This window comes from Mobula hypostoma, chromosome 10 (genome assembly GCF_963921235.1).
Source record: "Mobula hypostoma chromosome 10, sMobHyp1.1, whole genome shotgun sequence".
Lineage (NCBI taxonomy): Eukaryota > Metazoa > Chordata > Chondrichthyes > Myliobatiformes > Myliobatidae > Mobula > Mobula hypostoma.
The window spans coordinates 77,728,478-77,744,189 of NC_086106.1; positions in this window are offsets into that span (position 1 = coordinate 77,728,478).

Sequence of the window (15,712 nt, forward strand, 5' to 3'; positions counted from 1 at the left end):
TTGGCCTTCATTAGCCATGGGATTGAGTTCAAGAGCTGAGAGGTAATGTTACAGCAATATAGGACCCTGGTGAGACCCCACTTGGAGTACTGTGCACAGTTCTGGTCACCTCACTACAGGAAGAATGTGGAAACTATAGAAAGGGTGCAGAGGAGGTTTACAAGGATGTTGCCTGGATTGGGGAGCATGCCTTATGAGAATAGGTTGAGTGAACTTGGCCTTTTCTCCTTGGAACGACGGAGGACGAGAGATGACCTGACGGAGGTGTATAAGATGATGAGAGGCATTGATCGTGTGGATAGCCCAGGGCTGAAATGGCTAACACAAGAGGACACAGTTTTAAGGTGCTTGGAAGTAGGTACAGAGGAGATGTCAGAGGTAAGTTTTTTACGCAGAGAGTGGTGAGTGCGTGGAATGGGCTGCCAGCGACAATGGTGGAGGCGGATACAATAGGGTCTTTTAAGAGACTCTTGGATAGGTACATGGAGCTTAGAAAAATGGAGGGCTATGGGTAACCCTAGGTAATTTCTAAAGTAAGTACATGTTCGGCACAGCATTGGGGGCTGAAAGGCCTGTATTGTGCTGTCGGTTTTCTCTATTTCTAAATCACAGAAAATGCTGGCGACAATTGGCTGGTCAGCCAGCTGAACCAAAACAGGCAAAAGTGATAGAATTGCTTCATTTGGCAAGTATTCATAATCTGGAATGCACTGCCTGAAAGGGTAGACAAAGCAAATTTAATCATAACTTGTAGAAAAAATTATTAGATGAGTATATCTAGAGAAAAGCATTTCAGGGTTAAAAGGAAAGAGGTAGGGGATGGGACTGACCATGTAGCAGACAAGTGTACTCCTGAACTCTAATAATTTGACGGTTCACTGTTTTCTAATGTCTTTGAAGGGGAGGCACTGCTCCATGCAGGATTAGGGCTTTGTTGTCTATCTTCCTGCTGTAAAAGTTATTGCCTCTTCTAATATACTCATTGCAGAATCTTTGGAAATACCTGGACAATGCCTTGATCAGCTGCAGCTTCAAGTAAAAATAAAACCTGATGGGACCACAGTGGTTCTGAAGAGAAACAGAACATTAAAGCTAAAGACTGCAGGTCCAGGAATTCTGAAGTAAAAGGAGAAAATATAATAGGGTGCAGCAATGGCAAGAGAGACAATTAAAAGGAAAAAATGGAGAATGCGAAAGAAAAGGTCTGTGACACTTTGGAAGACTGGAGAAACTAAATTTTAAAAGAGACTTTGGTGCAAAGGTTTTTTTTTGGGCAAGTAAAGAATCAAATGTTGAATCTGGAGAAGGAATAAATGGGAATAATGTAGCTGGACAGTGCTAATGGTAGACCATGATAAAGTGAGAACATTGGGTGTTTCCCCTGTCAATCAAGTCAATTAGCTACAGTATTGTTAAGTAGATCTGATGGACAAAATTAGTATGTAGCTGAATTTAAAAACGCAAACAACAGGAATTCTGCAGATGCTGGAAATTCAAGCAACACACATCAAAGTTGCCGGTGAACGCAACAGGCCAGGCAGCATCTCTAGGAAGAGGTGCAGTCGACGTTTCAGGCTGAGACCCTTTGTCAGGACTAGTATGTAGCTGTTCCCTATTCAATGCACTTTTTAGTATAAATTTTATACAAACTTTTGTTGCAGTTTCTGTTACACTTTGACTTTATTGTATAATTGATAAATTTGGCCCCAAACAAGAGAAAATCTGCAGATGCTGGAAATCCAAAGCAACACACACAAAATACTGGAGGAACTAGCGGGCTGGGCAGCATCTATGGAAAAGAGTAAAGAGTTGACGTTTCAAGCCAAGACCCTTCATCAAGCCCCAGATAGCCCACTTAGTCAGTCTCCTCTAACTCCTTGATTGACAAGGAATTAGTTCCTTGAGCTAATATTCATTTCGGAAACAGGTACGTTCTTTCCACACCCCTTAGGAGCTTTGTCTTTGAAATAATCTATCAAACTCCATTTTGGACGAGGTCATTAATCCCACTGAGTGCATGCAGGGTCAGTGTGGTCCCACTCTCCAACTCTTTCCCCAATCCTTTCCCCTTCAATTCTCAATTGACTTCCAACCTTAACAGACTTTTGCGGGAAGAGTGAACCCTTCCAGCCCAACGAACGCACGTCACCAAATTACAGCCATGTGAACTAACCTCCAAACCCAAACATCTTTGGAGTGTGGGAGGAAACCCAGACGGTCACCGGGAGAACGTACAAACTCCTACAGACAGCGGCAGGAAATGAACCCAGGCTGCTACTGCTGTGTAATAGCATTAAGCCAACCGCTATGCTGCCCTGTTGCCCATATACGCAGATTGTAAGTAATGACAGTATTCCAGAGCAGTCAAAATCTAATGGCAATATTAATCCCCTATTATCTGAGCTCCTCCACCGAAACTAAGTTTCCTTTCATCCTCCCTGTTATCTATTTTAATTATTCTAAACTCCATCCTTCAACTCTGGTTCCTCAGCTTTAATCTTCTGTACTCAGGAAAATGCCATCTCAGACTAAGTCTTCATAATTTAATGTTTTCGGTCCTTGCACAATAGTATGATGCCAGACTGCTGATGCACTACATAATTGGCCAGAGCCCTGTCCTCTAGTCACGGGCACATTAATCTGCATGCTGAGCGACTTCATGAGGTTGGTTTAGGAAATGCGCTGTTGCACGCAGTAAGGAGGGGTGATTCTTCTATTTATGGATAATAAATGAAAGCAATGAAATATTTATGCAATCTTCAAAGCTGTCATGCTACATTAAATTCAGGAAATAAAAACATTAAACTTACTCTTTGTTGCGCTGATGCTTACAATTTTCCCAAATGCAGGACATTCCACCGCAGAATTTATGGCAGCAAAAAATTGCTTTCAGTTTCTCCTCCAATATTAAACTCAAAATTGGACAGTAAACAAATTTTCTGGTCTTAAATAACATATTATTTTTTTAAGCACAGATTTATTCACGTTCCTGCAGATGGAGTTACTTCTATAAAATCAGCAGCTCTCCCAGGAGCAGGCTGTATGCCAATATCTGCAAAGTACTCAATTGTAACATATCCCATTGCCAAATATGTGATAGTGTTCATATTTTTCCATGAATTGAATCCAAAGTGAGAATGACAACTTCTGTACTTTAGACCTCTGCTTCTTTCTTTATTTTAACCACGATGCTGTCTTTTCTCCAACAGGGGGTGCTTCTATACAAATCAACCCTCTCCAAGATACCAGGCCTCTGACAACTCAGTACCCAATAACTCTTGGTATTTTTTACAATGACCTCAAATTTCAAAACTGTAATGTCAACAACAATTAAATCTTACAGTTTCAGAGCATAAGTTCCAATCACGCTTCTTGGGCAGTCTCTTGGAATAAAGACGCGATCCTACAGATGCTGGAAATCTTAAGCAACGTACACAAAATACTGGAGGAACCCAGCAAGTCAGATAGCATCTATGGAAAGGAATAAGCAGGCAGCGTTTCAGGTCGAAACCCTTCTTCGGGATTGTAAAGGAAGGGGGCAGAAGCCAGAATAAGGAGGTGAGGCGAGGAGGAGTACAAGCAGGCAGTTTCTTCTCTCTTTTGTTATTCCCCATTCTAGTTACCTTCTCGCCCCTTGTCTTCTTACCTGCCCATCACCTCCCTCAGGTTCCCCTCTTTCTTTCCTTTCTTCTATCGTCCATTGTCCTCTCTCAACAAATTCCTTCTTCTTCAGCCCGTTACCTCTTCCACCTATCACCTCCTAACTTCTTAGAAGGAATCTGACAGGAGAGGTCAGTGGACCATGGAAGAAAGGGAAGGAGGAGGGGAGCCAGTGGGAACTGATGGGCTCGTGAAGAGAAGGAGCCAGAGGGTGACCAGCATGGGGAATGGAAAAAGAGAGAAGGGAGAGGGGAGACTTTACCAGAAGTTACGAGAAATCAATGTTCACGCCATCAGGTTAAAGGCTACCCAGACAGAATTTGGGATGTTGCTCAGTGAGGCTCCATCATGGCAGTAGTAGTGGCCATGGACAGTCATGTCAGAATGGGAATGGGAAGTTGAATTGAAAAATGAACAGTCACCAAGAGATTCTGTCTTTTGCGGCAGACAGAGTGAAGTACTTGACAAAGCAGTCCCCCAATCTGCATTGGGCGTCACTGATGTAAAAGAGGCCGTACTGTTGTGAACACTGGATACAATAGATGACCCCAACAGACTCTCCTGGCTGGATTGTTAGGACCCTGAATTGTACTGAGGGAGGAGATGTAGGATTTGTCGTGCTTGCAGAGGTAAGAGTCAGGTGGGAGATCAGTGGGAAGGGATGAATAGACAAAGGGTCTCAGCCCAAAATGTCAACTGTTTATCTCCTTCTATAGATTCCACCTGACTTGCTGAGTTTCTTCAGCATTTTTTATGTATTATTCTATTCTAAATTCCGTGTTCTGTCTACAAAAATTAGCTGTGTGTTGGTCTACCTACCTCACTAGCCCATAATATTTTCTACTCGTCTGTACCATAAAGTATCCCACTGTACTGGTGAAGGTTCTCCATATCTTGCCAAGGTCTTGCATTCTTAGAGTGTGGTGTCTAGAATTAGACATCTGTTTTCAAAAGAACTGAACTAACATTTTATTAAGGATAAGCATAGTGTTCTCAGTTTAGTACTCCAAGCATCCAGAACCTTTCACATTGTGCAATCATGCTAATTTCAAAGGTATTTTTGTATGTTCACATCCAAGGCATCTTCTCATATTCAATTTAAAGTGGTACCGTTTAATTTATACTGTCCTTCTTCATGCTTCCTACCAAATTGTACTTCTCATCGATTGAATCCTATTTGTCTCTTTTCTGCTGGGTTGAGTAGCCCATTAGTATTGTCCTTCAGTTTATACCTATTTATACCAGTTATGCACAGCTCATTTTTGTAGTATCTGTAGACATCTCAAACTTAGCTCTTTAATTTAAGCCAATTTTTTAAATATCTTTTTTGACAATCTCTCAAGATCAAGGATGACCTACTTCCACTTTCTGATACCAGAGATAGACACCAGTAGGGCAGAAAGTGCTTGAGAGGTGGGTAGCTGGTTTGGGAGGTGCTACACTCTTTCTGCCACTTACTCTGGGTTCTGAGTGAACAGACTTAAGATTATCAAAACGATCCTGTATGTTCATTCTCCATTCTGTGGGCCAGGAGTTGGTGGGGATGCTACCCAAAGAGGCATTCAGAATATCCTTAAGTTGTTAGAATATAGAACACAGAACAGCACAGCACAATACAGGCCTTTCAGCCCACAATGTTGTGTCGACTCTTTAACCCACTCCAAGATCAATCTAACCTTCCCTCCCACATAGCTCTCCATTTTTCTTTCATCCATCTGCCTATCTAAGAATATGTCCCGAATGTATGAGCCACTACCACCACCCTTGGCAGTGTGTTTCACACACCTACCACTCTGTGTAAAAAACCTACCTCTGACATTACCCCTACCCCCATACTTTTCTCCCAACACCTTAAAGTTATGCCCCCTTGTCACCTCAGTCAACTTTGTTACATCTTCCCACAACAGAGCTCAGAAAAGATCTTTCTTTTTGGAGTCTGATGTTGGACATGTGAACGACATGACCCACCAAAGCAACCAGTTGAGTGTGTAAGGAAATAGGGCATAATACTTCATCTAAAAAAACTGAAGTCCTCAACCAATCTACCCAGGCTGCACCATACATCCTTTCGACAATAAGAGCTCATCACTGGACTCCGGAAAAAGTGGACCCACCTCCCATATCTCAACAGACAAAGTCTTGACATTGTTGCACCATTGCACCATTGAGGAAAACCAATTTTAAAGATCAAGACCTTACACTTGGCACAAAGCTCATTGTTACTAAGTCATAGAGAGATATGATATGGAGTTAGGCCTTTGGCCCACCGAGTATAAGCACCTTGAGGTAGCAACTCTACGTGCTGCACTATTGGGCTGTTCTCCATACAGCAGTGATCTCTGCCTCCTGCATTCTTCTGAGATCCGGACTACTTACCATGAGCAAGGTGTTGCTGGTGATTCTCTACAAAGCTGCTAGCCAGAAGGGAGGATCTCTGTTAATGTGCAAGTCTAAATGAAAAGCGTTTTGTTGTAAATTAGTTCTCAGTTACTTTTCACATCGAGATTTGACAGACATTTGATTCAAATCCACTGCGTATATCTGACTACAGAAAACTTCCTGCTTGTAGGAACATCAATCTGGAGAAAATGCACCTTACCCACACATTGATGCATTCTGGACTCAATACTGAGTCCCCATTGCAGTTTCAGATAAGTTTAACAGTTTCAGAAAACTGCTTTTTTTTCACTGAAATTCCATTTTGAAATTTCAGTAAATACTTCCTTTAACACCTCATCTAGTCAGATATTTAGTCTCTTTACTTGCTCAATTAACACCCTCTCTCCTTTCTTTCATTTAATTTTGTCTTGTTAGCTCATCTGTCTGCCTCCTTTGCACAGTCCTTCCCTTTTGTTATCTCCTCCAATCCTATCCTCTTACCGCGTCCCCCCCCGGCACCTCCCAGTGTTTACCTACTACCCCACGAACCACTGTATCCAGCACATAAACTCCACTGGATTGGGGAAAATGACTTATGAGAATAGGTTGAGTGCACTTGGCCTTTTCTCCTTGGAGTGACGGAGAATGAGAGGTGTCCTGATAGAGGTGTGTAAGATGATGAGAGGCATTAATTGCGTGGGTAGCCAGAGGCTTTTTCCCAGGGCTGAAATGACTAACACAAGAGGGCACAGTTCTAAGGTGCTTGGAAGTAGGTACCGAGGGGATGTCAGGGGTAAGATTTTCACACAGAGTGTTGTGGGTGCATGGAATGCACTGCTGGCGATGGTGGTAGAGACAGACACAATAGGGTCTTTTAAGAGACTCTTAGACAGGTACATGGAGCTTAGGAAAATAGAGGGCTATGTGGTAGGGAAATTCTAGGCAGTTTCTAGAGTAAGTTACATGGTCGGCACAACACTGTGGGCTGAAGGGCATGAAAAGTTCTGTAGATTTCTATGATTCTATCTCCAACGAGATCCGACCACTAAGTACATTTTTCCCTTCCCCCCACCCCCAACTTCTCTGCTTTCATTGGGATCTCTCGCTACATCCTTTGTCCACTTATCCCCCCTGGCACTTATCCTTGTAAGCAGGACCTGACCCTACACCTCTTCCCTCACCACCATTCAGGGCCTGAAAGACTCCTTCCAGGTGAAACGACACTTCACCTGTGAGTTCGTTGCAGTCATCTATTGTTTTCTCTCCAGTGGAGGCGGGAGGAGAAGATGGCGGCACGACACAGCGCGCGTAGCCTCTCCGATGAAATGATATCGTATTTGTAAGTAAGACGCCGTGGACAATTCTGATTTGATGAAGACAGACGTGAGAAGCAGAGGAACGTCTGGAGAACTTTCTGAAATGCCCAGTTCGCTGCCACTGCTACTGTGCGATTGAGAATCTCTGGAGGGAAGGCCCCAAAATCCCCGGCTTTGCCTGCTGTTGGCGACCGAAGCTGAGATCGAAGTGTTCGGCAGAGATGGTGCTCAGTACTCGGTGTCAGAGGGCTGATCAGGGCTCGAAGTTTTCGGACGACTCAGAGTCGGACTGTGGTCGGGCATGGCAGGGAGAGGTTTCTTCCTTCTCCTGTCTGCGTGAGATGTGGGACTTTCGAGAGACTTTGAACTTTTTTACTGTGCCATGGCCTGTTCTTCATCAAGTTATGGTATTGCTTGCACTGTTGTAACTATATGTTATAATTATGTGGTTCTTGTTAGTTTTTCAGTCTTGGTCTGTCCTGTGTTTTTGTGATATCACACCGGAGGAATATTGTATCATTTCTTAATGCATGCATTACTAAATGACAATAAAAGAGGACTGCGTGTCCTCATAATCTAATCTAATCTAAATCATCTAATATGGTGCTCTGGCCTTCTCTACATACAGTAGGTGAGATCCAACACAGATTGGAGGACCGCTTTGTCGAGCGCCTTCACTCTGTACACCACAAAAGGTGGAATTTCCCAATGTCCACCCATTTCAATTTGATTTCCCATTCTCATCCTGACATTTCTGTTAATGGCCTCCTCTTCTGCTACAATGAGGCTTCACTCAGGTTGGAGGAACAACACTTCATATTCCCTCTGTGTAGCCTCCAACCTGATGGCCTGGACATCAACTTCTCCAACTTCCAGTAAGTTCTCCCACTCCCACTCCCTCCTTCCCTCCTTTTCCATTCCCTATCCTGGTTACCTTCTCACTCCTTCTCCTCACCTGCCCATCACCTTCCCTTTCTTTCATGGTTCACTGCCCTCTTCTATTAAATTCCTTCTTCTTCAGCCCTTTACCCCTTCCACCTATCCCCTCCCAGCTTCTTACCTCGTCCACTCCTCCCCACCCACCCATCTTCCCCCTCACCAGGTCTCACCTATCACTTGTACTCCTTCCCCTCCCCGCACCACCTTATTCAGGCTTCTGTCCTTCCTTCCCAGTCCTGACGAAGGGTCTTGGCCCACGATTTTGACTGTTTATTCCCCAGATCCTGCCTAACTTACTGAATACATTCAGCATTTTGTGTGTGTTGCCCATCTCCCTATCACTTGTAACATTAAAACCTACCAGTTTGCCACAGTGATTCTGAGAGCTGTTGATAGGAATCCTTCACTGTTATTCAAAGCAAATTAGCAAATTCAAGCAGAATATATCCGTATGATAATCTGTCCCCAACAGGAAACTGGAAACTTTAAAGACTATGTGCTTTGGGACAATAGAACATAGAACATAGAATAGTACAGCACAGTACAGGCCCTTTGGCCCACAATGTTGTGCCAACCCTCAAACCCTGCCTCCCATATAAGCCCCCACCTTAGATTCCTCCATATACCTGTCCAGTAGTCTCTTAAACTTCACTAGTGTATCTGCCTCCGCCACTGACTCAGGCAGTGCATTCCACGCACCAACCACTCTCTGAGTAAAAAACCTTCCCCTAGTATCTCCCTTGAACTTCCCACCCCTTACCTTAAAGCCATGTCCTCTTGTATTGAGCAGTGGTGCCCTGGGGAAGAGACGCTGGCTATCCACTGTATCTATTCCTCTTATTATCTTGTACACCTCTATCATGTCTCCTCTCATCCTCCTTCTCTCCAAAGAGTAAAGCCCTAGCTCCCTTAATCTCTGATCATAATGCATACTTTCTAAACCAGGCAGCATCCTGGTAAATCTCCTCTGTACCCTTTCCAATGCTTCCACATCCTTCCTATAGTGAGGCAACCAGAACTGGACACAGTACTCCAAGTGTGGCCTAACCAGAATTTTATAGAGCTGCATCATTACATCACGACTCTTAAACCCTATCCCTCGACTTATGAAAGCTAACACCCCATAAGCTTTCTTAACTACCCTATCCACCTGTGAGGCAACTTTCAGGGATCTGTGGACATGTACCCCGAGATCCCTCTGCTCCTCCACACTACCAAGTATCTTGCCATTTACTTTGTACTCTGCCTTCCAAAGTGTACCACCTCACACTTCTCCGGGTTGAACTCCATCTGCCACTTCTCAGCCCACTTCTGCATCCTATCAATGTGTCTCTGCAATCTTTGACAATCCTCTACACTATCTACAACACCACCAACCTTTGTGTCGTCTGCAAACTTGCCAACCCCCCCTTCTACCCCCACATCCAGGTCGTTAATAAAAATCACGAAAAGTAGATGTCCCAGAACAGATCCTTGTGGGACACCACTAGTCACAATCCTCCAATCTGAATGTACTCCCTCCACCACCACCCTCTGCCTTCTGCAGGCAAGCCAATTCTGAATCCACCTGGCCAAACTTCCCTGGATCCCATGCCTTCTGACTTTCTGAATAAGCCTACCATGTGGAACCTTGTCAAATGCCTTACTAAAATCCATATAGATCACATCCACTGCACTACCCTCATCTATATGCCTGGTCACCTCCTCAAAGAACTCTATCAGGCTTGTTAGACACCATCTGCCCTTCACAAAGCCATGCTGACTGTCCCTGATCAGACCATGATTCTCTAAATGCCTAAAGATCCTACCTCTAAGAATCTTTTCCAACAGCTTTCCCACCACAGACGTAAGGCTCACCGGTCTATAATTACCCGGACTATCCCTACTACCTTTTTTGAACAAGGGAACAACATTCGCCTCCCTCCAATCCTCCGGTACCATTCCCGTGGACAACGAGGACATAAAGATCCTAGCCAGAGGCTCAGCAATCTCTTCTCTCGCCTCGTGGAGCAGCCTGGGGAATATTCCGTCAGGCCCCGGGGACTTATCTGTCCTAATGTCTCTTAACAACTCCAACACCTCCTCTCCCTTAATATCAACATGCTCCAGAACATCAACCTCACTCATATTGTCCTCACCATCATCAAGTTCCCTCTCATTGGTGAATACCGAAGAGAAGTATTCATTGAGGACCTCGCTCACTTCCACAGCCTCCAGGCACATCTTCCCACCTTTATCTCTAATTGGACCTACCTTCACTCCTGTCATCCTTTTTTTCTTCACATAATTGAAGAATGCCTTGGGGTTTTCCTTTACCCTACTCGCCAAGGCCTTCTCATGCCCCCTTCTTGCTCTTCTCAGCCCCTTATTAAGCTCCTTTCTTGGTTCCCTATATTCCTCAATAGACCCATCTGATCCTTGCTTCCTAAACCTCATGTATGCTGCCTTCTTCCACCTGACTAGATTTTCCACCTCACTTGTCACCCATGGTTCCTTCACCCTACCATTCTTTATCTTCCTCACTGGGACAAATTTATCCCTTACATCCCGCAAGAGATCTCTAAACATCGACCACATGTCCATAGTACATTTCCCTGCAAAAACATCATCCCAATTCACACCCGCAAGTTCTAGCCTTATAGCCTCATAATTTGCCTTTCCCCAATTAAAAATTTTCCTGTCCTCTTTGATTCTATCCTTTTCCATGATAATTATAAAGGCCAGGGAGTGGTGGTCACTGTCCCCCAGATGCTCACCCACTGAGAGATCTGTGACCTGACCCGATTCATTACCTAGTACTAGATCTAGTACGGCATTCCCCCGAGTCGACCTGTCCACAAACTGTGACAGGAATCCATCCTGGACACACTTAACAAACTCTGCCCCATCTGAACCCTTGGAACTAATCAGGTGCCAATCAATATTAGGGAAGTTAAAGTCACCCACAACCCTGTTATTTTTGCACCTTTCCAAAATCTGCCTCCCAGTCTGCTCCTCTGTATCTCTGCTGCTACCAGGGGGCCTATAGAATACCCCCAGCAGAGTAACTGCTCACCTCCTGTTCCTGACTTCCACCCACATTGACTCAAAAGAGGATCCTGCTACATTACCCACCCTTTCTGTAGCTGTAATAGTATCCCTGACCAGTAATGCCACCCCTCCTCCCCTTTTTCTGCCCTCTCTATCCCTTTTAAAGCAGTCTATGCAATGGGCTAATCGAGAAGACTACTGTGCAAGGCCATTACACTGATGATTTTGGAAAGATAGTATTAGAGGATACAGTCTAATATCTTGTATTGTAAACATGAGATCATAATTTGTGGAAATAGTAATGTATTGGTTTGATTTGAAATTGCCTGAAGCTCTGCCTGTTCGCTCTCATCGTTCCTGAGCTTTCAGTAAGGATTTAGTATGTTCTTCTTGTGACCACATGCGTTTCCGCTTGGTGCTCCGCTTTTCTCCCACGTTCCAAAGACAGATGGGTTAGTACAGTAATCGGTCACATGGGTGTAATAGGGCAGCACGGGCTCATTGAGGCCTTTTACTGTACTGTATCTCTAAATTAAAAACTAGTATGTATGTATTTTCTATGAATTAACAATACTGTGTGAGTTTGCAAGAAGAAAATGTAACATGGCTGTATTTAGTATCTCTGCGCCAGTATATAATGAAGTTTAGTGGTATCACCAGTAAACAGAAGGACAGTACTCATGCCAAAAGAAATAATTTCGCCTGGGAAGTGCCACTTCATCCAGACATCCTGTGCTGCGGTAAAGTCCTCTACATTGTAAATTCAAAGTATAATTTGATCCCCTATTATCAGCAAATCCTATGTAGCATGTCCAAGGTCAGTGATTGAAATGTTGTTTCATAAGAACTTGTCCAGCATGCCAGGCAACGCACAATATCTGTTCTGCTGCAAAGTGATATAGCATTTCGGCCTTGGCTAAATATTTCTCATCTGCTCAGTATCAAGCAGCACTCCTTTAAGTAAATCTTTGCTTACTGTATATGTAACTTTATATCCTTGATATGTGTAATATAACACTGCCTGGCAGCCCAATTGAGTTTCTTTGTTACTGTAATTTATTTAAGGCTATTGACATGGGCCCTCTTGTGTTATTTGAAGTTTCCTTTAGCAGGAGTGTTTGCACTCTCAGACTTTGAGACCTAGGCCGAATGTTACGAATCAAATTCATTGAAAATAAAAGGGGTATAATAGCAGACAAACAAACCAATTCAATCACACTTAAATCATTTTCAGTCCCTTGGGTCGAAGATAGCTTGCTCGGAGAATTCGAGGATCTAGACTTAGCCAAGCCAGATTTGGAGAGGAGCTTGCAATTAGTAATGCTTTTATGGAGCTACTGCACTTCTCCTTGTACATGATGCAGGATCTAAGTATGGGTAGTGCTATTCATGAGGCTGTGGAAGCTTCTGCTCTGAATTTTGTGGTGGTCTACACTGCAGTTCAGTGGTAGAGGGAGAGAAAGTTCAAGTAGGCTATGTTGTTGAGCTTCTCCGGTACTTTTGGAGATGAACTCACGCAGGCAAGTGGAAAGTATAACTTCACATTCCTAACATGCCTTATAGGGATGGTGGAAAGTTCCTGGTATGTTAGCAGGTGGGCAACTCAACGCTGCTTCTGGTCTCTGTGTTGTAGCCCATGTATTTATGTCACCATTTCCACTAAGCTTCTGGCCAATGGAAATTCCGTGGGTGCCCTTCTTCCTATCCATCAAAGGCATACTTTTTCCATTGATGAATATAATGCAACTCAACAGTTTGTCATGGCATAATCCCGTGCATTACTTTTAAATGGGATGTGCACCACGTGATATTGCATGGTTTGTCACTCGCCACAGTCACAAGTTCTATCATGCTTCAGATGTCTTCATTGTTGCTGGCCTTCTCAGTTGTCAAATGATCCACCAAGTCCCAGAAATGGATGCACTTGCTGAGGCTCCCTGGTGGATGATTCCCTGATGCTAATGTCAAGAGGAGCTAATTGAACTTGTTAAGACAGTCCTTCTTAGGCCGATGAATGAGATTAGTTTGCCAGCCGCTTCTCCACACCTGCAGGTTATCCATGTCATTCCTCAAACAGAGAGGAATTGCCTCATTTTCTATAAATTGTGAGTGGAACTGAACATCGTGTAATCATCAATCAACATTCATATTTCTGACCTGATGGAGGAAGGCTCATTCACGTGACTGAAGATTGTTGGACCAATGACACTACGCTGAAGAAATCCTGCCCTGATGTCCTGGGACGGGGATGATTAACCCCCCAACAATCACATCTATTTTCCTTTGTGTTGTCTGTGATTCCAGCACTCAAGAATCTTCAGCTTGATTCCGTGCCTCCTTCATGCAAAACTGGTCAATTACGGCCTGAGAGTCACTGACAGTCATTTATGGAAATCAGCCATTTTGCCCATTTTTGGGCCGTGATTTTAGTGAAGCTGGAAGTGAATGTTCCTGGCCTGGTAGAACCCTAGAGTGCATCAACAAGCAGCCTATTGATGTTTGATAGCAGTGTTGACAACAGCCTCCATTACTTAGCTGGATTGATGGTAGACTGATGGTGCAGTAATGGGTCTGGCTGGGCTTGCCTAAATAGGCAGGAAATTCCTGGACCAGTTCTTTACTTAGAGTAGTGTAACAGATTGACCAGAGGCATTGATAGCTATGGAGCATAGCATCAAAGTCAGGATGATGTCAGGGCTCATAGTACTGCTATCAGAGTGGAGGTATAGCAGCCTGAAGACTCACACTCAGTGTTTGAGGAATAGTTTCTTCCATTCCACCATCAGATTTCTGAATGGTCCATGAACCCATTAACATTACTTTGTTATTTGTCTTATGCACCATTTATTAATTTTGAAAATTATAGTATTTTTATGACTTACTAAACAACAAATCTCATGACATATGTCAGTGATAATAAACCTGATTTCTGATTGAGTAATTTCACTCCCTTGCCATCAGTTCCATTCATACTTGGACAACAGAGAGGAGAAAACAAGTCAAAAGACTACCTTGTAATGCTGCTCCTGGGCTTGGTTAGGGAGGCTTTTCACAGATACTGACACTGTCCCACTTGTCACCCTCGTTGACCATTGCTTTTGAATGTTACAAGAGTGATATTATATAAATGTGGTTGTTATCTCAGGGATATGCTGGCCTTTGACAATTGATTAATGTATGAGCAAACAGAGGAGAAAGAAACAGAACGTTTGCAGAGCAAACAGAAGGCCACAGTACAGTACAATGAAAAACAGGAAACAGAGTTGGCAGATGACACAAGGCAGAAGTGTTAGGAGACAGGACTAAGCCAGGAAGTCAGAAATTTATGGGATTTGAAAAAGTAATGCTGTGAATGGAAAATCTTTACACTTCATTAGAAAGAATCAGAAAAGCAACATGGGCATTTCTGAAAGGGTATAAGAATAGACAGTTCTGCTGGTTAATGTATGGTCTATTGAAAATAGCAAGCCAAATTGAGAAAAGTGTTAAAAATACAGATACCTGACCTTCATAAACAGAGCAAGGAAGACATGATGAATCTTTAACATAGAAACATTACAGGCCCTTCAGCCTACAATGTCACACTGACCATGTAACCTATTCTAGAAATTGCCCAGAATTTCCCTATCACATAGCCCTCTATTTTTCTAAGCTCTCTTAAAAGACCCTGTTTTATCTGTCTCTACCACCTTTGTTGCCAGTGCATTCCACACACCCACCACTCGCCGTGTGAAAAACTTACCTCTGACATCCCCCTTGTACCTACTTCCAAGCACCTTAAAACCCCCTCTTGTGTTAGCCATTTCAGTTCTGGGAAAAAGCCTCTGACTATCCACACGATCAATTCCTCTCGTCATCTTATACACCTCTATCAGGTCACCTCTTGTCCTCCATCACTCCCAGGAGAAAAAGCCAATTTCACTCAACCTGTTCTCATAAGGCATGCTCTCCAATCCAGGCTACATCCTTGTAAATCTCCCCAGCATTCTTTCTATAATATCCACATCTTTTCTGTAGTGAGGTGACCAAAACTGAACACAGTATTCCAAGTGGGGTCTAACTAGGGCCCTATATAGCTGCAACATTACCTCAAGGCTCTTGAACTCAATCCCACAGTTGATGAAGGCCAACACACCAGCACTTGTCAACCTGCACAGCAGCTTTGAGTGTCCTATGGACATGGACCCCATGATTTCACTGATCCTCCACACTCTCTTACTATTAATATTATATTCTGCCTTCAAAAGATTCAGCGCCTGGTTCAGCCACCATATGACAAACAACTTGTTCTTTCTGGGAAAGGAAGTTGCCAGCAGAAGTGATCTTTAGTAGGAGCGGACTTTAACAAAACAACCGAAAGTGAATGAGGGAAAGTATTGTTAATGAAC